Genomic DNA, 25,245 nt, shown 5'->3' on the forward strand with positions numbered 1-25,245 from the left:
ACGGATCAGGGGACTTAAGGTCATGGGACTTGAGGCCATCCCACGAAACATTCGAGGTGGTGATGACGTCCGGAAACTGCTAAGATGCGAATCAAAATGGATCCATAATCTGAATACTCTTGCTCCACATGGACTAAATGAGGAATTGCTTTTTACTGGTTATTATAAACAACTATAAAACATGTAGTGTTGGGAAAACAATGATTAAATATGGATGTGTATGATGCCTATTTAACTCTTCCCTCCTTCAGGTCCTGAGTATTATAGTACCTGTTGTGAATTAGACTTTTTGGCTCCCTCTTGTGGTCACTAGTGGTATGACTCTGGGATTGTCTTTTTTCTGTTTGGCACTCACCTGGGTCGTTAGTCCAGGGGTGTCGCTATATTAACTTCCTGGATCCTTAGTCCAGTGCCTGACATCGTTGTAATCAGATCCTTCTGTTGCTCCTGTCTGCTGGTCCTGGCTCTTGCAAAATTAAGCTAAGTCTTGCTTCTTTGTTTTTTGAGTTACTTGCTTTGCTACTATTTTTGTCCAGCTTGTACTAAATGTGATTTCTGACCTTGCTGGAAGCTCTGGGGGGCTGGTGTTCTCCCCCCGGCCGTTAGACGGTTCGGGGGTTCTTGAATATCCAGCGTGGATATTTTAATAGGGTTTTTGCTGACCATATAAGTCATCTTACTATATTCTGCTATTAGCTAGTGGGCCTCTCTTTGCTAAATACCTAGCTCATTCTTATGTTTGTCTTTTCCTCTTACCTCACTGTTATTATTTGTTGGGGGCTTGTATCCAACTTTTGGGGTCTTTTCTCTGGAGGCAAGAAAGGTCTTTCTTTTCCCTTCTAGGGTTAGTTAGTTCTCCGGCTGGCGCGAGACGTCTAGAACCAACGTAGGCACGTTCCCTGGCTACTTCTATTTGTGGTGCTAGGATTAGATATATGGTCAGCCCAGTTACCACTGCCCTATGAGCTGTTTTTTTGTGTTTGCAGACTTGGTGCATTGCAGAAGTGGGATATAAGAAAGGAAATTCAGATTTTTTTTTTTCCTCTCTTCCTCCCCTTTACCTCTGAGTGGCTTGAGCTTGCTGCAGACATGAATGTCCAGACCTTGATTACAAGTGTGGACCAGCTTGCTGCTCGTGTGCAAAGCATACAAGATTTTGTTACCAGTAGTCCTATGTCTGAACCTAAAATACCTATTCCTGAACTGTTTTCTGGAGACCGATTTAAGTTTAGGAATTTCAGGGATAATTGTAAATTGTTTCTATCCCTGAGACCCCGTTCATCTGGAGACTCAGTTCAGCAAGTTAAAATTGTTATCTCTTTTTTTCGGGGCGACCCTCAGGATTGGGCCTTCTCGCTAGCGCCAGGAGATCCGGCATTGGCAAATATTGATGCGTTTTTTCTGGCGCTCGGATTGCTTTACGAGGAACCCAATCTTGAGGTTCAGGCAGAAAAAGCCTTGCTGGCTATTTCTCAGGGCCAGGATGAAGCTGAAGTGTATTGCCAAAAATTTCGGAAATGGTCCGTGCTTACTCAGTGGAATGAGTGTGCTCTGGCCGCAAACTTCAGAAATGGCCTTTCTGAAGCCATTAAGAATGTGATGGTGGGTTTCTCCATTCCTACAAGTCTGAATGATTCCATGGCGCTGGCTATTCAAATTGACCGGCGTGTGCGGGAGCGCAAAACCGCTAATCCTCTGGTGGTGTTGTCTAAACAAACACCTGATTTGATGCAATGTGATAGAATTCAGACCAGAAATGAGCGGAAAAATCATAGACGTCAGAATGGGTTGTGTTTTTACTGTGGTGATTCTACACATGTTATATCAGCATGCTCTAAACGCCTAACAAGGGATGTTAGTCCTGTCGCCATTGGTAATTTGCAACCTAAATTTATTTTGTCTGTGACTTTAATTTGCTCATTGTCCTCCTACCCTGTTATGGCGTTTGTGGATTCAGGTGCTGCCCTGAGTCTTATGGATCTGTCATTTGCCAAGCGCTGTGGTTTTGTTCTTGAGCCGTTGGTTAATCCTATCCCTCTGAGGGGTATTGATGCTACGCCATTGGCGGAAAATAAACCGCAGTTTTGGACACAGGTAACCATGTGCATGACTCCTGAACATCGGGAGGTGATTCGTTTTCTTGTTCTGCATAAAATGCATGATTTGGTCGTTTTGGGGTTGCCATGGTTACAGACTCATAATCCAGTCTTGGATTGGAAGGCAATGTCTGTGTCAAGTTGGGGCTGTCAGGGTATTCATGGTGATTCCCCGCCGGTGTCTATTGCTTCCTCTACTCCTTCGGAAGTTCCTGAGTATTTGTCTGATTATCAGGATATGTTCAGCGAGTCCAGGTCCAGTGTTCTGCCTCCTCATAGGGACTGTGACTGTGCCATAGATTTGATTCCAGGTAGCAAATTTCCTAAGGGAAGACTATTTAATCTGTCTGTACCTGAGCATACAGCAATGCGTTCGTATATCAAGGAATCTCTGGAGAAGGGGCATATCCGTCCTTCCTCTTCCCCTCTTGGTGCGGGATTCTTTTTTGTGGCCAAGAAGGACGGATCTTTGAGACCTTGTATTGACTATCGGCTTTTGAATAAAATCACTGTTAAATTTCAGTATCCTTTGCCTCTGTTGTCAGACTTGTTTGCCCGAATTAAAGGTGCCAAGTGGTTCACCAAGATAGATCTTCGTGGTGCGTACAACCTTGTGCGCATTAAGCGAGGAGATGAATGGAAAACCGCGTTTAATACGCCCGAAGGTCATTTTGAGTACTTGGTGATGCCTTTTGGGCTCTCTAATGCTCCTTCAGTGTTTCAGTCCTTTATACATGATATTTTCCGGAAGTATCTGGATAAATTTATGATCGTTTATCTGGATGATATTCTGTTTTTTTCTGATGACTGGGACTCGCATGTAGAGCAGGTCAGGATGGTGTTTCAGGTTTTGCGTGAGAATGCTTTATTTGTTAAGGGCTCAAAGTGTCTCTTTGGAGTACAGAAGGTTCCCTTTTTGGGGTTTATTTTTTCCCCTTCTGCGGTGGAGATGGACCCAGTCAAGGTCCGTGCTATTCATGATTGGACTCAACCCACATTAGTTAAGAGTATTCAGAAGTTCTTGGGTTTTGCTAACTTCTACCGTCGTTTTATTGCTAATTTTTCTAGCATTGCTAAACCTTTGACGGATATGACCAAGAAAGGTTCTGATGTTGCTAACTGGGCTCCTGCAGCCGTGGAGGCTTTCCAGGAGTTGAAGCGCCGGTTTACTTCGGCGCCTGTTTTGTGCCAGCCTGATGTCTCACTTCCCTTTCAGGTTGAAGTGGATGCTTCTGAGATTGGGGCAGGGGCCGTTTTGTCGCAGAGAGGCCCTGGTTGCTCTGTGATGAGACCTTGTGCCTTTTTCTCGAGGAAGTTTTCGCCTGCTGAGCGGAATTATGATGTTGGCAATCGGGAGTTGTTGGCCATGAAGTGGGCATTTGAGGAGTGGCGTCATTGGCTCGAGGGTGCTAAGCATCGTGTGGTGGTCTTGACTGATCACAAAAATTTGATGTATCTCGAGTCTGCTAAACGCCTGAATCCTAGACAGGCCCGCTGGTCATTGTTTTTCTCCCGTTTTGACTTTGTGGTCTCATATTTACCAGGTTCAAAGAATGTGAAGGCTGATGCTCTTTCAAGGAGCTTTGTGCCTGACTCTCCGGGAGTCGCAGAACCAGTTGGTATTCTTAAAGGGGGAGTTATCTTGTCAGCCATTTCTCCGGATTTGCGACGTGTGTTGCAGAGATTTCAGGCTGGTAGACCTGACTCTTGTCCACCTGACAGACTGTTTGTTCCTGATAAATGGACCAGCAGAGTCATTTCCGAGGTTCATTCCTCGGTGTTGGCAGGGCATCCGGGAATTTTTGGCACCAGAGATCTGGTGGCTAGGTCCTTTTGGTGGCCTTCCTTGTCACGGGATGTGCGGTCGTTTGTGCAGTCCTGTGGGACTTGTGCTCGAGCTAAGCCTTGCTGTTCGCGTGCCAGCGGGTTGCTCTTGCCCTTGCCTGTCCCGAAGAGGCCTTGGACACACATTTCCATGGATTTCATTTCAGATCTCCCGGTGTCTCAGGGCATGTCTGTCATCTGGGTGGTATGTGATCGCTTTTCTAAGATGGTCCATTTGGTACCTTTGCCTAAGCTGCCTTCCTCTTCCGATCTGGTTCCTGTGTTCTTTCAGAATGTGGTTCGTTTACACGGCATTCCTGAGAATATTGTGTCTGACAGAGGATCCCAGTTTGTTTCCAGGTTCTGGCGATCCTTTTGTGCTAGGATGGGCATTGAGTTGTCGTTTTCGTCTGCCTTTCATCCTCAGACTAATGGACAAACGGAGCGAACTAATCAGACTCTGGAGGCTTATTTGAGGTGTTTTGTTTCTGCGGATCAGGATGATTGGGTGACCTTCTTGCCGTTGGCTGAGTTTGCCCTTAATAATCGGGCTAGTTCCGCTACATTGGTTTCGCCATTTTTCTGCAACTCTGGTTTCCATCCTCGTTTTTCCTCGGGACATGTGGAGCCTTCTGACTGTCCTGGGGTAGATTCTGTGGTGGATAGGTTGCAGCAGATCTGGAATCATGTGGTGGACAACTTAAAGTTGTCTGTTATGGTTCTCAATGGCAAGAGAACATAGCCCAGCAAACATAGGAACTAGCTCTTGGAAGGATGGAAACTAAACTGACCATGAACTAAACCTGCCGCACAACTAACAGTAGCCAGGTAGCGTTGCCTGCGTTTTATCCCTAGACGCCCAGCGCCGGCCGGAGGACTAACTAATCCTGGCAGAGGAAAATATAGTCCTGGCTCACCTCTAGAGAAATTTCCCCGAAAGGCAGACAGAGGCCCCCACATATAATGGCGGTGATTTTAGATGAAATGACAAACGTAGTATGAAAATAGGTTTAGCAAAATTGAGGTCCGCTTACTAGATAGCAGAAAGACAGAAAGGGCACTTTCATGGTCAGCTGAAAACCCTATCAAAACACCATCCTGAAATTACTTTAAGACTCTAGTATTAACTCATAACATCAGAGTGGCAATTTCAGATCGCAAGAGCTTTCCAGACACAGAAACGAAACTACAGCTGTGAACTGGAACAAAATGCAAAAACAAACGAGGACAAAAGTCCAACTTAGCTGGAAGTTGTCTAGCAGCAGGAACATGCACAGAAAGGCTTCTGATTACAATGTTGACCGGCATGGAAGTGACAGAGGAGCAAGGCTAAATAGCGACTCCCACATCCTGATGGAAACAGGTGAACAGAGGGGATGATGCACACCAGTTCAATTCCACCAGTGGCCACCGGGGGAGCCCAAAATCCAATTTCACAACAGTTGTCACAAGAGAAGGCTCAGCGTTTTGCCAACCGCCGCCGCGGTGTGGGTCCCCGACTTCGTGTTGGGGATTTGGTATGGCTGTCTTCTCGATTTGTTCCTATGAAGGTCTCCTCTCCTAAATTTAGGCCTCGCTTCATCGGTCCTTACAAGATATTGGAAATCCTTAATCCTGTGTCCTTTCGCTTGGATCTTCCTGTGTCGTTTGCCATTCACAACGTGTTCCATAGGTCTTTGTTGCGGCGGTACGTTGTACCTGTGGTTCCTTCTGTTGAGCCCCCTGCTCCGGTGTTGGTTGAGGGCGAGTTGGAGTACGTGGTGGAGAAGATCTTGGATTCTCGTCTCTCCAGGCGGAGGCTTCAGTATCTGGTCAAGTGGAAGGGCTATGGTCAGGAGGATAATTCCTGGGTGGTTGCCTCTGATGTGCATGCGGCCGATTTAGTTTGTGCCTTTCACGCTGCTCATCCTGATCGCCCTGGTGGTCTTGGTGAGGGTTCGGTGACCCCTCCTTAAGGGGGGGGTACTGTTGTGAATTAGACTTTTTGGCTCCCTCTTGTGGTCACTAGTGGTATGACTCTGGGATTGTCTTTTTTCTGTTTGGCACTCACCTGGGTCGTTAGTCCAGGGGTGTCGCTATATTAACTTCCTGGATCCTTAGTCCAGTGCCTGGCATCGTTGTAATCAGATCCTTCTGTTGCTCCTGTCTGCTGGTCCTGGCTCTTGCAAAATTAAGCTAAGTCTTGCTTCTTTGTTTTTTGAGTTACTTGCTTTGCTACTATTTTTGTCCAGCTTGTACTAAATGTGATTTCTGACCTTGCTGGAAGCTCTGGGGGGCTGGTGCTCTCCCCCCGGCCGTTAGACGGTTCGGGGGTTCTTGAATATCCAGCGTGGATATTTTAATAGGGTTTTTGCTGACCATATAAGTCATCTTACTATATTCTGCTATTAGCTAGTGGGCCTCTCTTTGCTAAATACCTAGCTCATTCTTATGTTTGTCTTTTCCTCTTACCTCACTGTTATTATTTGTTGGGGGCTTGTATCCAACTTTTGGGGTCTTTTCTCTGGAGGCAAGAAAGGTCTTTCTTTTCCCTTCTAGGGTTAGTTAGTTCTCCGGCTGGCGCGAGACGTCTAGAACCAACGTAGGCACGTTCCCCGGCTACTTCTATTTGTGGTGCTAGGATTAGATATATGGTCAGCCCAGTTACCACTGCCCTATGAGCTGTTTTTTTGTGTTTGCAGACTTGGTATTTATTCCTGAGACCCTCTGCCATTGGGGTCATAACAAGTACCTATATGTATATAATTTTTTTAAATTTTTTTTTACGGATGAACTAGTTTCTATCCGTTGAAAACCATGGTTTTCTTTAATTATTTTCCAATATGGGTTTCATTTTTTTTGTGCTATACTATCATTTTTACTATGCCAGGTTTGGGTAGCTATTTCTGCTTTTGCAGCCCTAGTATGATTCCATCTATGGCACTATGTATATGTATTTGTATGCATTATTTCATTTTTGAATGCATTTAGGGTACTTTGGGATGTTATCACTCATGTAGGGATCTGAGTTTGTCTATTCGTATATTCATCTGCATATATATATATTTTTTCATTGTCCAGGAGATGTCCCTCTCCATTTGTTCCTCCATTTTATTGTATTTGTATCTGGCCCATTGTGATGGATATCTCCTATTATCGGTTCCTCTGTCTTCTCGGTGTCCGTCCTCGGCCCATTTCGCGTGCGCTGTTTTCGCATGCGCTCTGGGTCCGGGCGGCCATCTTGGGACGGGAGACCTGGGTATAATGCGCAAGAGTCTGTGTATTTGGACCTGATTCGGGCATGTTTCCATTTGTTTGTTCCTTAAATGTATTACATACCGGCTCTTTAGCCGTGATGGTTGACTTTGATATTTTTTCCGGTTTTCTGTCTCTTCGGCGCCCGTCCTCGGCCCACTGCGCGTGCGCCTGTCTGTGCGTGCGCGCTGGGCCCGGGATGGACATCTTGGGACAGGGGACCGTTACCTCATGTGCCATACTGCGCAAGCGCTGGCATGCCAGCACTGGCCCGGGTGCTTCCCATCGTGACGTGCCCGCGTTGTATGCATTGCGCGTGCGCCGTTTTGGCGCGTGCGCACTTGCATCGTGGCGGGCAGTCCGAAGTGTGAACCCCGGACTCTTTTCCTCCATTGCGGAGCCACGGGCGTTGTGGGCCACTTCCGGCCTTCGGATGTACGCTCATTATCCAGTCTAAATCCGGACACCTCTTGTCTCCAGCTGACTCCACTTTGTCAATTACTTGAAAGGTATTTAACCACTAGATATGGACACTACTGACATTGCCCCTGAGGAAGCCAGTTCACTGGCGATACGCGTTGGGCACCTGTGCCCGGTGCCACCTTCTTATTTTACCATCTTTCATTGCCCTGATCCATCACATGGGGATGCTACCTTCGAGGCCTGGTACATTTTGTCAGGTAGTATAGGACGCCCTATGGTTTGGCTATTCTTAAGCCACGGGGGAATTCTCATTATGATCCCTTAGGTAGCCTTTAGGGTGGCACTGCAGTTTGACCTTATTACAGGTCTGGTCTTCACTACGTGTTTTGCTATGCTTTTGCAAATTTTAAGTGCTTTTAACTGTTGTGTGTGGTGTTCTATGAGTGTGGTCTAATAAAATTGTTATATTTTGGTAAATGCTTTTGGTGATCCCTTTTGTTTGCATGCTACTCTTTTCTTTTGTTTATTTTATTGTGCTGCTTTGTAGTATGCTAGAGGTGATCCCTGGCGGTTGTGCCTGCCCACACTTTGTTGTTGTTTATATAGGTTTGCTTTGAGGGCCTTGGGGTCCCTCGTTTCTTGGTGTGTATTGCTATTTTGTTGGATCCGTATATCTACATGGATCTACAGACTAGGGAGTCTGCTTGGAGCCAGAGGACTCAAGGGCTCTTTGACACCGGTGGCAACTGTGTCATTGAATCAGCAAACATTGATGGTGGCTTTTCTAAAGTCTCAAATGAATTGACCAATTTGCATAAAACTCTTAGGGTACTGTCACACAGTGCAATTTTGATCGCTACGACGGCACGATTCGTGACGTTCTAGCGATATCGTTACGATCTCGCAGTGTCTGACACGCTACTGCGATCAGGGACCCTGCTGAGAATCGTACGTCGTAGCAGATCGTTTGAAACTTTCTTTCGTCGCTGGATCTCCAGCTGTCATCGCTGGATCGTTGTGTGTGACAGCGATCCAGCGATGCGTTCGCTGGTAACCAGGGTAAACATTGGGTAACTAAGCGCAGGGCCGCGCTTAGTAACCCAATGTTTACCCTGGTTACCATCGTAAACATAAAAAAACCCAAACCGTACATGCTCACCATCTGATGTCCGTCAGGTCCCTTGCCGTCCGCTTCCCGCTCTGACTGTCTGCCGGCCGGAAAGTGAGAGCAGATCACAGCGGTGACGTCACCGCTGCGCTCTGCTCTCACTGTACGGCCGGATCTCAGTCAGAGCAGGAAGCGGACGGCAAGGGACCTGACGGACATCAGATGGTGAGCATGTACGGTTTGTTTTTTTTTACTTTTACGCTGGTAACCACGGTAAACATCGGGTTACTAAGCGCGGCCCTGCGCTTAGTAACCCGATGTTTACCCTGGTTACCCGGGGACTTCGGCATCGCTCCAGCGCCGTGATTGCAACGTGTGACCGCAGTCTACGACGCTGGAGCGATAATCATACGACGCTGCGACGTCACGAATCGTGCCGTCGTAGCGATCAAAATTGCACTGTGTGACAGTACCCTAACAAAGGTGTGGTGGAATATAAGAAGCCTAGAAGAGTATAAGGTTACAGGCTTTGTCCCCCGTGGTCTTAAGGCCCCGTCTCACTTAACGACGCTAAAGCGATCCCGACAACGATACGACCTGTCAGGGATCGTTGCTGCGTCGCTATGTGGTCGCTGGTGAGATGTCAAACAGTGAGATCTTCCCAACGATCGCTGCTGCGATCTCACTGTTTGACATCTCACCAGCGACCTGTAGCGACCTGTACAACGATGTCACATGGGAGCTATTATGACGATTCAGTGTCTGAGTCGTCAACGAGGTCGTTGGTAAGGTGTCAAACACAGCGATGTGTGCTACCCAGCGGGACCTCAACGATCAAAAAAAGGTCCAGGCCATTCCGTCATGACCAGCGATCTCACAGCAGGGGCCTGGTCGCTGCTACGTGTCACACATAGCGAGATCGCTACTGAGGTCGCTGTTGCATCACAAAACTTGTGACTCAGCAGCGATCTCGCTAGCGATCTCGCTTAGTGAGACGGGGGCTTTAGGGTGCAGATCTTCCCTGCATGGGAGGTGGATTCATCATTTCAGAATTCCTGGGAGGCTGGTTTAATGTAGTGCTCATCCATATTAATGGGTATGTTAATAGCTCATGATCAGGCCCTCTTGATCAAACTTAAGGAGGATATTAAGGATAGGGAGGCTCTACTTGCAACTTTTGAAGCATCTTTAGTCACTACGTTTAAACAACAACTTAAAAAACAGCATTGATAAGTTTGAAAAAGAAATTATTGAGGGCAAACGACGTAAATTCTATAGGGATAAGACTGACTATACGTGTGGTCGGGCCTACAAATGGGGCCATCGGGGCAATAGAAGAGTTACACCTTCTGAGACAAATATCCATACTAGCACTCATACTAGATTGGAAGTTTCTTCTAGCGATTTTTTATCGTCGGATCCAAGCGATCTAGAAGGGGCTGCAGGCGGGGCAGACGTAAGGCCAGAAGGAACAACAAAAAAACATACCAGGGGGTTCAAGAACTCGTCCCCGGCATACAAACGGGAAACGAGATACAACTACAGGAAACGGTAGACCCAACTCCTCGGCCCACTCTGGAGCAATTAAATCTACATGATGATTCAGGTAATGTACAAATCATCAACTTGTCCACACATGTACTGACTCCAGTTGAAAAACATGTCTTGGAGAAGGGTCTCTCATTTGCTCCAATGAATGTCCTGGATAAGTTTACCCTGGTTAAGGATGTCTATTTATTCTGCCGCCAATTAACATTTAACCTTTTGTACCATCATCCTTCCTCATTAGATCAGCTCCTGAACGACGAGCGGCAGGTTCTCAGAGACCTCATGGACCTACTTCATGAAAACGAAATGGCACCCACGAGGAAACGTTTTGGTGGAAGACTACCTTCGCAGGCTACTCCTTCCTTCTTCCTCTTCCCGGCGGTCCAGATTTTTTTCAACCAAACGTGTAGAGAGATCCAGGCCCTACACATTGATGGTAACAGGAATAATAATTTAAATTTGTCTGAACGTAGGGCACTTAGGGATTTGCAGAGCAATAGAGAGTTCCTTGTTCGTGAGGCAGACAAGGGGGGGCAATATTGTTCTGTGGACTTATTCCCCCTACTTACAGGAGGTTGGACGACAACTTGGGGACTCTACTTGTTATTCACGTCTCCCAGCGGACCCTTCGGGTTTTTTCAAAGGAAAGTTGGATCAACTCATTGGACAAGCAGCAGGTCGTGGCATCTTGAGTAAAAAAGAGGTGGACTTCCTTACAACTGATTTCCCTGTCGTGCCGACCTTCTACCTTCTGCCGAAGGTGCACAAATCATTGGTAAACCCCCCAGGTAGGCCAATAGTGTCCGGCATTAATGGCCTATTTGAGAAGCCATGTACATATGTAGACTTCTTTTTACAACCACTGGCCATGAAACTTACATCATTTCTTAGGGACTCGACACATCTCATCCAACTTCTTCAAAATCTTTGTTTACCACCAGGTACGATTTTGAATACTATAGATGTTGAGTCCCTATAAACCAACATTAATCATGATGTTGGTTTAAAAGCGGCCTCGTTTTTCCTAGATTTGAACACCACGGGAGACAGGGAGCACGATCAATTTCTACTTGATCTTTTGTTCTTCATCCTCGACAAAAACTATTTTGTTTTTGATAGAAGCTTCTACAGGCAAGTAAAGGGGACCGCTATGGGGGCACGGTGTGCACCTTCCTATGCGAATTTATTCTTAGGATGGTGGGAGGAGCTAGTAGTGTACAAACACGAAGCATTTAGGGAATGGTGTCCTAAATGGCTTCATTATATTGACGACATTTTGATGTTTTGGATAGGCACTGAAGATGATTGCAACCGGTTCATTGCTGATCTGAATGAAAATCCCTTCAACATCAGGCTTACATCACATATTTCATCTACCTTGGTGGAATTCTTGGATCTTAAAGTAAGCTTGGTGGATTCAAATGTTGTCACTACTCTTTATCGCAAGCCAACAGCAACGAATAGTTTGTTACACTACTCAAGCTTTCACCCTAGGCACCTCAAGAATGGTATTCCAACTGGCCAGTTCCTGCGCTTGAAGAGAAACTGCAGTTTGACTTTGGATTTCCAACATGAAGCAAGGTCACTTACAGATCACTTCAGACACCGGGGATACCCTAAGAAGATCGTCTCTTCTGCATATCAGAGAGCTCGGAATAGCTCACGCTCAGACCTACTTCAGAGACAAACACGTGAGTTGGACACACCACTCCGTATTGTGACTACCTTTAACAACCAGTGGCAGGACATCTATAAGATCCTTGATCGTAGTTGGGGCACTCTATTGAGTGAACCCAGGCTGACACCGCATATCTCACCTACCCCTAAGTTGATAGCTCGACGGGCAAAGAATTTGAAGGATATGCTTTGCCATAGTTATTTTACACGCCCTACATCTAGATTAAATAGGGGGTTTAGGACTTTTGGAACTTTTCCATGTGGTGGCTGCAATGTTTGCCAGTACATGGTGGCGCAGGATGGTCTTTCGCTCACTATCTTTCCCTTTCAGATTATACCAAAGAAAGCCTTCTTTAACTGCAAGACACGTTTGCTTGTTTATGCCTTGATTTGCGACTGCCCGAAAGTCTACGTGGGACAGACCACGCAGGAATTGCGAAGAAGAACACAGCAACACCTGTCTAACATCTCCACGGCATTCAGAGACCGTGAAAGGGGCAGGGGTATTTCATCTGTTGCTGCACACTTCTTGGACTCTCATAATGGACGGATCAGGGGACTTAAGGTCATGGGACTTGAGGCCATCCCACGAAACATTCGAGGTGGTGATGACGTCCGGAAACTGCTAAGATGCGAATCAAAATGGATCCATAATCTGAATACTCTTGCTCCACATGGACTAAATGAGGAATTGCTTTTTATTGGTTATTATAAACAACTATAAAATATGTAGTGTTGGGAAAACAATGATTAAATATGGATGTGTATGATGCCTATTTAACTTTTCCCTCCTTCAGGTCCTGAGTATTATAGTACCTATATGTATATAATTTTTTTTTTTTTTTACGGATGAACTAGTTTCTATCCGTTGAAAACCATGGTTTTCTTTAATTATTTTCCAATATGGGTTTCATTTTTTTTGTGCTATACTATCATTTTTACTATGCCAGGTTTGGGTAGCTATTTCTGCTTTTGCAGCCCAAGTATGATTCCATCTATGGCACTATGTATATGTATTTGTATGCATTATTTCGTTTTTGAATGCATTTAGGGTACTTTGGGATGTTATCACTCATGTAGGGATCTGAGTTTTGTCTATTTGTATATTCATCTGCATATATATATATATATTTTTTTTTTCGTTGTCCAGGAGATGTCCCTCTCCATTTGTTCCTCCATTTTATTGTATTTGTATCTGGCCCATTGTGATGGATATCTCCTATTATTGGTTCCTCTGTCTTCTCGGTGTCCGTCCTCGGCCCATTTTGCGTGCGCTGTTTTCGCATGCGCTCTGGGCCCGGGGCGGCCATCTTGGGACGGGGGACCTGGGTATAATGCGCAAGAGTCTGTGTTTTTGGACCTGATTCGGGCATCTTTCAATTTGTTTGTTCCTTAAATGTATTACATACCGGCTCTTTAGCCGTGATGGTTGACTTTGATATTTTTTCCGGTTTTCTGTCTCTTTGGCACCCGTCCTCGGCCCACTGCGCGTGCGCGCTGGGCCCGGGACGGACATCTTGGGACAGGGGACCGTTACCTCATGTGCTCTACTGTGCAAGCGCTGGCATGTCGGCACTGGCCCGGGTGCTTCCCATCATGACGTGTCCGCGTTGTATGCATTGCGCATGCGCCGTTTTGGCGCGTGCGCACTTGCATCGTGGCGGGCGGTCCGAAGTGTGAACCTCGGACTCTTTTCCTCCATTGCGCAGCCGCGGGCGTTGTGGGCCACTTCCGGCCTTCGGATGTACGCTCATTATCCAGTCTAAATCCGGACACCTCTTGTCTCCAGCTGACTCCACTTTGTCAATTACTTGAAAGGTATTTAACCATTAGATATGGACACTACTGACATTGCCCCTGAGGAAGCCAGTTCACTGGCGATACGCGTTGGGCACCTGTGCCCGGTGCCACCTTCTCATTTTACCATCTTTCATTGCCCTGATCCATCACATGGGGATGCTACCTTCGAGGCCTGGTACATTACCCTCCCAGAGCTGTTGCTTAGATGTGAACTGCCTCCCGCCATCATAGACACTCCTTTTGATGATGCTCCAGAGGTTCTCAATGGGGTTGAGGCCAGGGGAAGATGGTGGCCACACCATAAGTTTGTCCTCTTTTATGCCCATAGCAGCCAGAGATGCAGATGTGTTTTTTGCAGCATGAGACGGTGCATTATCATGCATGAAAATGATCTTGCTGCGGAAAGCACGGTTCTTCCTCTTGAACCATGGCAGGAAGTGTTTTTAGAAACTCCACATAGATTATGGAGTTCATCTTTACCCCTTCAGGGATCATAAAGGGGCCAACAATCTCTCTCCCCATGATTCCAGCCCAAAACATTACTCCACCTCCTCCTTGTTGGCACCTTAGCCGTGTTTTCATGGGGTGTCCATCAACCAGCCATCCTCCACTCCATCCATCTGGACCATCGAGCATTGCACGGCACTCATCGGTGAACAAAACAGTTTGGAAGTCAGTCTTCATGTATCATTTGGCCCACTGGAGCTGTTTCTGCTTGTGTGCAGTGGATAGAGGTGGTCGACAGAATGGCTTACGCACCTCTGAAGGACCCTGCATCTTGTTGTTCTGGGGACGTTGGAGGCACCAGCAGCTTCAAAAACTTGTCTGCTGCTATGACCAGGCATTTTTGCAGCTGCTCTTTTAACCTGACGCAATTGCCTGTTGGAAAGGGTCCTCACTTTTTCCTTATCAGCACGCACACGTGTGTGCTGGGAATCAGCTACATACTTCTTGATTGTGTGATGATCATGATGAAGTGTCTTGGCAATGTTGATTGTAGTCATGCCTTGACCTAAATACTCCACAATTTGTTGCTTCTCAGCAGCCGACACATCCTTTTTCTTTCCCACTTTGGCCAAAAATGTAGGCTGCTTAATAATGTGGAACAGCCTTCTTAAGTAGTCTTGCCTTTATTTGGACACACCTGCCAAACTAATTTGCACAGGTATCTGCAATTGCTTTCAGTGATTTTAAGAGCCCTGACACACATCGCCATCAATGCGTTTAAATGACAAACAAAAAAATTCTAACCTTATCACTCCTAAACTCTTTGTGCATAATAATTTGGGACACAGTGTACATTAACAATGACGGTGTGTAATCTAACAAAAATACACTAACCCCGATCGCTATAATCCCAGAAATCCAGCCCGCAATAGTACAAAAAGCCTCCCCACCATGAAAATGTAAACAGACGCCGTCTGTTTACATTTTCATGGTGGGGAGGCTTTTTGTACTATTGCGGGCTGGATTTCTGGGATTATAGCGATCGGGGTTAGTGTATTTTTGTATTATTACAGGTCTGGTCTTCACTACTTGTTTGGTATGCTTTTGCAAATTTTAAGTGCTTTTAACTGTTGTGTGTAGTGTTCTATGAGTGTGGTCTAATAAAATTGTTATATTTTGGTAAATGCTTTTGGTGATCCCTTTTGTTTGCATGCTACTCTTTTCTTTTGTTTATTTTATTGTGCTGCTTTGTAGTATGCTAGAGGTGATCCCTGGCGGTTGTGCCTGCCCACACTTTGTTGTTGTTCCTATCCACTATGCTGTAACATATGGACGCTGCGGTGGTACGTAGCATCCAACCCACATCGTTTAGGCTACGTTCACATTTGCGTTGTGCGCCGCAGCGTCGGCGCCGCAACGCACAACGCAAATAAAAACGCAGCAAAACGCATGCACAACGCTGCGTTTTGCGCCGCATGCGTCGTTTTTTTCATTGAATTTGGACGCAGCAAAAATGCAACTTGCTGCGTCCTCTGCGCACCGACGCGGGCGCCGCAGCGACGCATGCGGCGCAAAACGCAAGTGCGCCGCATGTCCATGCGCCCCCATGTTAAATATAGGGGCGCATGACGCATGCGGCGCCGCTGCGGCGCCCGACGCTGCGGCGCTGGCCGCAAATGTGAACGTAGCCTTACTGACCGTGGGAACATACCCCAATATATCTGCAAACAGGAAATCATTCTTTTTTTCCCAGAAGCTAACTTTCAATTAGGCTACGTTCACATTTGCGGTCTGTGCCGCAGCGTCGGGCGCCGCAGCGTCGCCGCATGCGTCATGCGCCCCAGCGTCGCCGCATGCGTCATGCGCCCCTATATTTAACATGGGGGCGCATGGACATGCGTCGCACTTGCATTTAGCGCCACATGCGTCCCTGCGGCACCCGCGTCCGGGCGCAGAGGACGCAGCAAGTTGCATTTTTGCTGCGTCCAAAATCAATTAAAAAAAGGACGCATGCGGCGCAAAACGCAGCGTTGTGCATGCGTTTTGCTGCATTTTTGTTTGCGTTGTGCGTTGCGGCGCCGACGCTGCGGCGCACAACGCAAATGTGAACGTAGCCTAAGCTTTATTTCAAGTGACAAAATAACGCATGTGGAAAAACAGCATAAAAAATGCATGTAGAAAACGCATAAAAAATGCAGGTGATCTGCTAGTGACCTCAGGTGCAGATTTCACCTGTGTCAAATCCTGATAGTGTGCACATATGCCAAGTGTTTGAGTCAGTAGCGTAGCTACCGGGGGCAGTGGCCCCGGGCCCCGCACTTTGAGGGGTCCCACCCAGAGCTACACTACGTAACTGTATCGGTGAGCACATTGCACCAATACAGTTACATTCTGCGGCAGAGCAGGGAGAATCGATCTCCCTGCAGTGCCGCCCGGCCACTATGGGACCCCTGAGAAGGTGGTGGGGGGTCCAGTGCCAGCAGTGGGCCCCCCCGCTCGTCATCGCAGGGTCAACTGCTGACCACATTGATGAGAGAAGGAACGCTACGCTCCCTCTCCCATCATCCCCGTCAGCGTCTGACGACACTGACATCGACACTGACAGGGGGTCGTGATGACGTCAGTACTCGGCACCTGCAGTCCGGAGATGAGCGGGTGCTCAGAGAACCGTAAGAACAAGGAGGAGAGGTGAGTATTGGATTTATGTTTTCTGTACTGGCTGCCTAATGGGGGTGCATTATACCATGCAGGCTGCCTATGTGGGTGCATTATACTGTACTGGCTGCCAGGGCCAGACTGGGACTAAAATTCAGCCCTGGCATTTGAAGTTACACAGGCCCACATGTCACATGGTGACTGTATAATATCTTTGTACACTTGTAGGTTACAAGAAGTGAGGGGAGTGTAACACGACTATATAACATATAATCACAGCTGTATCCAGCATTACAGCTCAGTCCCCATAGAATGTAATACAGCACAGCCCCCATAGAATATAATACAGCACAGCCCCCATAGAATGTAATACAGCCAGCCCCCATAGAATGTAATACAGCACAACCCCATAGAATGTAATACAGCACAGCCCCCATAGAATGTAATACAGCACAGCCCCCATAGAATGTAATACAGCCAGCCCCCCATAGAATGTAATGCAGCACAGCCCCCATAGAATGTAATGCAGCATAGCACCCATAGAATGTAATGCAGCCCCCCCAAATAGCCCCACAATCCAGTTATCACTCATTGAAATATATATAATGAAAAAAAACACTCTACTCACCTCTCCTCTTGCCCCACGCTGCTCCTGGCTCTGGTCTCAGCAGCTGCAGTCTGCCCGCCCGTCACACAGCAGGTGCGTGATGATATGATGTCATCGCGCATCCGCAGTGTCAGAGGCAGAGCGGGGAATGATGGGAGAAGGAGCGACAGCAGACGCTCTGTCCTCCATCATTGCATTCAACTGTACCGGCGTCTATGATGCCGGTATAGTTGAATGCGGAGCGGGGAGTGTGCCGACAACGGGAGGAGTGTGCCGAAAGCGGGGGGAGTGTGCCTACAGCGGGGGGGAGTGTGCCGACAGCGGCACACTCAAGCGGCCCACTACTACCACCGGCCCTTCTGGCATTTGCCAGAACTGCCCGATGGCCAGTCCGGCCCTGCTGGCTGCCTATGGGGGTGCATTATACTGTACTGGCTGCCTATGGGGAGTGCATTATACTATACTGGCTGCCTATGGGGGTGCATTATACTGTACTGGCTGCCTATGGGGGTGCATTATACTATGCAAGCTGCCTATGGAGGTGCATTTGTGGTGCCTCAGGGTCCTGGTCGTCACAGTAGCCTTGCTTCCCTCACCGGGGAGGTGATGTTACGCTTGAAGGCAAGGAAGCATAACTGTCACCAGGTAAACACAAGCATGCAACATGTTCAAACTCCAGGCCAACAGGGGAGCTTTTGCTCTTATTTACTAGGTGACTTCCCATATATACTGTATGGTAGTTTGTAGAAAAGTTAGACAGTTTGTGCCAGGAAACAGACTGGAGCAGTCTGAGGCAGAAGAAGGTGTACGGAGCTGTGTAGCCACAGTGCTGCAGCTCCTGGGAAGAGATTATATGAAAGCCGAATATATTGCAGTGAACATGTCGGAGAGCGAAGCACAGGAGAGGAATACCAGTGGGAGACCAGCCATGAGCAGGCTGCTTCCTTCTGAGGCGCAGGCACCGGTAGCCGGAACACCGAGGAATGTAAGAGACTCCACGACTTACATCAGAGACCGGCAGGACAGCTGAACTGCAAGTTACCTGTCCGCCTTAATACCCAGGAGGCACCGTGACACCTGTAGAGCCCAGGGCGTACTAAAGTCCCTGTAAAAAGGCTCAAGTCACCAGTCATATGGGTTATGTCCTATCCTTTATGGGGGACAGAGAGAACATCTGTGAGGACCTTACATGAAGCCATAGGCAGTAAGGAACTACAACACCACAGTGCTAGAGGAAGACTTTGATTTCCACCTGGATAAGGGGACTCCTAACTTGCCTCCAAGCCGGACGGATCCTGCGTGCCCTGTGATCTGGTACCCTGGACTGTGGCTGCCTGAAGTTTTCAGTAAACCAGGTAAAGAGACTGCAAACCTGTGTCCTCGTTCTTTACTGTGCCATTCACCATCTTCCATCTACACACCGGGAGTCCTGGGGATATACTTCACCTGTGGGAAGTTATACCATCTAGCTGCCATAACATCACCCCAGAGGACCCCTTTAAGCAGCGTCGATCCCCACAGAGCGAATACCACAGGTGGAATCACGTACATAAACTTTATTCCCTTTAAAGACCTTTCCCTTTTACATGGGTGCTCAGGGCCACGGACCTGGTCGCCACCATGACATCCCCCTGTGAACGCAGGACCCGGTACCGAGTACCCCACGGCCCTGGCGGGCAACTCACATTATACTGTACTGGCTGCCGGGGGTGCATTATACTGTACTGGCTGCCTATGGGGGTGCATTATACTGTACTGGCTGCCTATGGGGGTGCATTATACTATACTTGCTGCCTAATGGGGTGCATTATACTGTACAGACTGCCTATGGGGGTGCATTATACTATACTGGCTACCCATGGGGGTGCACTATACTGTACTGGCTGCCTATGGGGGTGCACTATGCTGTACTGGCTGCCTAATGGGGGTGCATTATACTATAGAGACTGCCTATGGGGATGCATTATACTATACTGGCTGCCTATGGGGGTACATTGTACTGTGCTGTCTGCCTATGGGGGTGCATTATACTATACTGGCTGCTTAAGGGGGTGCAATATACTATACTGGCTGCCTAATGGGGGTGCATTATGTTATGCAGTCTGACTATGGGGGAGCATTATACTGTACTGGCTGCCTATGGGGAGTGCCTTATACTATACTGGCTGCCTATGTGGGTGCATTATACTGTACTGGCTGCCTATGGGGTGCATTATACTATGCAGGCTACATATGGAGGTGCATTATACTGTACTGGCTGTCGGGGGTGCAGTATACTGTACTGGCTGCCTAATGGGGGTGCAGTATACTGTACTGGCTGCCTAATGGGGGTGCATTATTCTATACTGGCTGCCTATGGGGGTGCACTATACTGTACTGGCTGCCTATGGGGGTGCCCTATACTGTACTGGCTGCCTAATGGGGGTGCATTATACTATACAGACTGTCTATGGGGGTGCATTATATTATATTGGCTGCCTATGGGGGTGTGTTGTACTGTACTGGCTGCCTATGGGGGTGCACTATACTGTACTGGCTGCCTAATGGGGGTGCAATATACTATGCAGACTGCCTATTGGGGTGCAGTATACTATACTGGCTGCCTATGGGGCTGCAGTATACTGTACTGGTTGCCTATGGGGTCAATATGCTGTACTTGCTGCCTAATGGGGGTGCATTATACTATACTGGCTACCTATGGGGGTGTGTTGTACTGTACTGGCTGCCTATGGGGGTGCACTATACTGTACTGGCTGCCTAATGGGGGTGCAATATACTATGAAGACTGCCTATTGGGGTGCATTATACTATACTGGCTGCCTATGGGGGTGCACTATACTGTACTGGCTGCCTATGGGGGTGCACTATACTGTACTGGCTGCCTATGGGGATGCACTATACAGTACTGGCTGCCTAATGGGGGTGCATTATACTATACAGACTGCCTATGGGGGTGCATTTTACTATACAGATGCATACATATTAGTCCTTATAACCTAAACAACATAGGGCTCACCCCGTATAGAACTGTATATACTCAAAGCCAAAACCAATAAATTGCTGGCACAAGGAGTGTAAGAAAATAGCAACAACAACTATAGTGCATAGAATGCTCATCATGACCATCTGCTAAGCCATAAGCACTAGGGAAACCATGAAAAAAGGGCACCCTACATGTATTACACTAACTATATGCACTTTTTTCATGGTTTCCCTATTTCTTATGGCTTAGCAGATGGTTATGATGAGCATTCTATGCACTATAGTTGTTGTTGCGAAGATTGAAATAGTGGCAATTTTTGTCTTTACGATATCTTATTAGATGTTTGTACTGTTTAGATCATTGGCTAATTTATACTAAACTGCACACTCCTTGTGCCATCAATTTATTTGTTTTGGCTTTGAGTATATATATTATACTATACAGGCTGCCTATGGGGGTGCATTATACTATACTGGCTGCCTATGGGGGTGCATTATACTATACTGACTGCCTACGGGGGTGCATTATACTATACAGGCTGCCTATGGGGAGTGCATTATGCTCTACTGACTGCCTACGGGGGTGCATTATACTATTCAGGCTGCCTATGGGGAGTGCATTATACTATATGGAGACCTCTGGGGAGTGCATTATACTATATGAAGGCCTATGGGGAGTACGTTATACTATATGGAGGCCTATGGGGAATGTATTATACTTGTACTATATTGAGGACTATCTGGCACATTATACTATATGGAGGCTATCTAAGGGGCCATAATACAGTGTGGGGATTACAGTGAAGGGACCATCACAGTGTTGGGGGCTTCTAAGGGGTCTGTATACTGTCTAGGGGTACATTACAGTGAGGAGGCGTCAGGTTAAGTATAAGAGAACATCATACTGTGTATAGGGGAGCTATAAAGTGGGCACTTATTGTTATAGGGGAACCTGAGTTACTGTGACTATCAAAGGGGCACACACAGGACATTATTACTTTCTAGGTGGCAAAATGCGGGCACTGTTTTCTAGGGCACTTGTGCCCACAGCATTACTGTATTCTAGAGGGTTGCTTTAGAATTTAGAAGGCACAGAGAACCACACAGCAGTCACATATGGAAGCAGCGGCTCAGTATTGGGGTATCAGGTGCAGCAATAGTCACATATGGAAGCAGCGGCTCAGTATTGGGGTATCAGGTGCAGTAATAGGGACATATAAGGCAGCAGCTGCTCAGTATTGGGGTATCAGGTGCAGTAATAGGGACACATACGGCAGCAGCTGTGGCTCAGTACTGGGATATCAGGTGCAGTAATAAGGATACATACGGCAGCAGCGGCTCAGTATTGGGGTATCAGGTGCAGTAATAAGGATACATACGGCAGCAGCGGCTCAGTATTGGGGTATCAGGTGCAGTAATAGGGACACATATGGCAGCAGTGGCTCAGTATTGGGGTATCAGGTGCAGTAATAGGGACACATACGGCAGCAGCGGCTCAGTATTGGGGTATCAGGTGCAGTAATAGGGACACATACGGCAGCAGCGGCTCAGTATTGGGGTATCAGGTGCAGTAATAGGGACACATACGGCAGCAGCGGCTCAGTATTGGGGTATCCGGTGCAGTAATAGGGACATATAAGGCAGCAGCTGCTCAGTATTGGGGTATCAGGTGCAGTAATAGGGACATATACGGCAGCAGCTGCGGTTCAGTATTGGGGTATCAGGTGCAGTAATAGGGACACATACGGCAGCAGCTGCGGCTCAGTATTGGGATATCAGGTGCAGTAATAGGGACACATACGGCAGCAGCTGCGGCTCAGTATTGGGATATCAGGTGCAGTAATAGGGACACATACGGCAGCAGCGGCTCAGTATTGGGGTATCAGGGAAGTATTTAGGGTCACATTCGGCAGCAGCGGCTCAGTATTGGGATATCAGGTGCAGTAATAGGGACACATAGGGCAGCAGCGGCTCAGTATTGGGGTATCAGGGAAGTATTTAGGGTCACATACGGCAGCAGCGGCTCAGTATTGGGGTATCAGGTGCAGTAATAGGGACACATACGGCAGCAGCTGCGGCTCAGTATTGGGATATCAGGTGCAGTAATAGGGACACATACGGCAGCAGTGGCTCAGTATTGGGGTATCAGGTGCAGAAATAGGGACACATAGGGCAGCAGCGGCTCAGTATTGGGGTATCAGGTGCAGTAATAGGGACACATACGGCAGCAGCGGCTCAGTATTAGGGTATCAGGGGCAGTAATAGGGACACATACGGCAGCAGCGGCTCAGTATTGGGGTATCAGGTGCAGTAATAGGGACACATACGGCAGCAGCGGCTCAGTATTGGGGTATCAGGGGCAGTAATAGGGACACATAGGGCAGCAGCTGCTCAGTATTGGGGTATCAGGGGCAGTAATAGGGACACATACGGCAGCAGCGGCTCAGTATTGGGGTATCAGGGGCAGTAATAGGGACACATACGGCAGCAGCGGCTCAGTATTGGGGTATCAGGGAAGTATTTAGGGTCACATTCGGCAGCAGCGGCTCAGTATTGGGATATCAGGTGCAGTAATAGGGACACATAGGGCAGCAGCGGCTCAGTATTGGGGTATCAGGGGCAGTAATAGGGACACATAGGGCAGCAGCTGCTCAGTATTGGGGTATCAGGGGCAGTAATAGGGACACATACGGCAGCAGCGGCTCAGTATTGGGGTATCAGGGCAGTATTTAGGGACACATACGGCAGCAGCGGCTCAGTATTGGGATATCAGGTGCAGTAATAGGGACACATACGGCAGCAGCGGCTCAGTATTGGGGTATCAGGGAAGTATTTAGGGTCACATTCGGCAGCAGCGGCTCAGTATTGGGATATCAGGTGCAGTAATAGGGACACATAGGGCAGCAGCGGCTCAGTATTGGGGTATCAGGGAAGTATTTAGGGTCACATACGGCAGCAGCGGCTCAGTATTGGGGTATCAGGTGCAGTAATAGGGACACATACGGCAGCAGCTGCGGCTCAGTATTGGGATATCAGGTGCAGTAATAGGGACACATACGGCAGCAGTGGCTCAGTATTGGGGTATCAGGTGCAGAAATAGGGACACATAGGGCAGCAGCGGCTCAGTATTGGGGTATCAGGTGCAGTAATAGGGACACATACGGCAGCAGCGGCTCAGTATTAGGGTATCAGGGGCAGTAATAGGGACACATACGGCAGCAGCGGCTCAGTATTGGGGTATCAGGTGCAGTAATAGGGACACATACGGCAGCAGCTGCTCAGTATTGGGGTATCAGGGGCAGTAATAGGGACACATACGGCAGCAGCGGCTCAGTATTGGGGTATCAGGGCAGTATTTAGGGACACATACGGCAGCAGCGGCTCAGTATTGGGGTATCAGGTGGAGTAATAGGGACACATAAGGCAGCAGCGGCTCAGTATTGGGGTATCAGGTGCAGTAATAGAGACACATACGGCAGCAGCGGCTCAGTATTGGGGTATCAGGGGCAGTAATAGGGACACATGGCAGCAGAGGCTCAGTACTGGGGTATCAGGTGCTGTAATAGGGACACATACGGCAGCAGCGGCTCAGTATTGGGGTATCAGGTGCAGTAATAGGGACACATAAGGCAGCAGCGGCTCAGTATTGGGGTATCAGGTGCTGTAATAGGGACACATACGGCAGCAGCGGCTCAGTATTGGGGTATCAGGTGCAGTAATAGGGACACATAAGGCAGCAGCGGCTCAGTATTGGGGTATCAGGTGGAGTAATAGAGACACATAAGGCAGCAGCGGCTCAGTATTGGGGTATCAGGTGCAGTAATAGAGACACATACGGCAGCAGCAGCTCAGTATTGGGGTATCAGGGGCAGTAATAGGGACACATATGGCAGCAGCGGCTCAGTATTGGGGTATCAGGTGCAGTAATAGAGACACATACGGCAGCAGCGGCTCAGTATTGGGGTATCAGGTGCAGTAATAGGGACACATACGGCAGCAGAGGCTCAGTATTGGGGTATAAGCAAGATGAGGAGTTTGTGCAGGTTGGGAGTAGATGGTGACGTGCTGAACATATGAGAAGCAGGGCTGGACTGGCCATCTGGCAAATGCCAGAAGGGCCTGTCTGGTCATGGGCTGCCTTGTCTGCTACAGTGTTAGCAGAATCTGTGTTCACAGGACACCCATACTGTTAAGAGGTGTGACGGAGCACAAAGTCGCTGACTCTGTCACTTACCCCAGCAGGCCACGGGTGTCATCAGAAATATTGGTCTTGTGGTAAATCTTGCTTTCCTCCATCCAGGGTAATATTAGTAATATGTCCCATCTGGTTCATGGGGACAGGGACAACATGGGCCTGTGTGATTTCAAATGCCAGGACTGAATTTCAGCCCCAGTCCGTACCTGATGAGAAGTGAAATGTGTCTTTGTTGTATTCTCTGCAGACAAGTCCTGGCTGGAAGAAGTTGTCATGTCGGTCTGGGCCAGATGGAAAAAAACGGGAAAGTGAACGACTCCATCAGAAAGGACGTCAGCGGTAAGACATTATCTGTAACTGTGCACTGATCTCATATGTTCTGTAGGACTGGTATCTACCACTAACCATATGGCGGTAATATCCATATTGGTCTTTATATAGAGATTATCTTCAGTAATAGCGCGGTCATCTGCTGAGGTTCTCCTCGACTATTAGGGTGCGTCACCGAGCTGTAATCAAGGTTTCCTGGTTAGGGGCCCACTCGCCCCCCTGAACCAAAACCCTAGCTACGCCTCTGGTTTCAGTGGTTTTGGAAAGTTGCTGCTCAAAAACCTCTGTGTGCACTGTGCACAGACCCTCGCACTAACAC

The 25,245-nt window shown here is 47.9% G+C and overlaps 1 protein-coding gene across 1 annotated transcript in view; it reads right to left on the reverse strand.

Annotated features, from left to right (window-relative positions):
- LOC143809692 (uncharacterized) overlaps positions 1–24,843 on the reverse strand; it is a 99,783-nt gene extending 74,940 nt beyond the window's left edge. Inside the window, exon 1 of the mRNA XM_077292732.1 lies at positions 24,636–24,843. The gene's annotated coding sequence lies outside the window, so the exon portion shown is untranslated. The remainder of the gene's footprint in view (positions 1–24,635) is intronic.
- Positions 24,844–25,245: the final 402 nt, after the last annotated feature.

This window comes from Ranitomeya variabilis, chromosome 2 (genome assembly GCF_051348905.1).
Source record: "Ranitomeya variabilis isolate aRanVar5 chromosome 2, aRanVar5.hap1, whole genome shotgun sequence".
Taxonomy (NCBI): Eukaryota; Metazoa; Chordata; class Amphibia; order Anura; family Dendrobatidae; genus Ranitomeya; species Ranitomeya variabilis.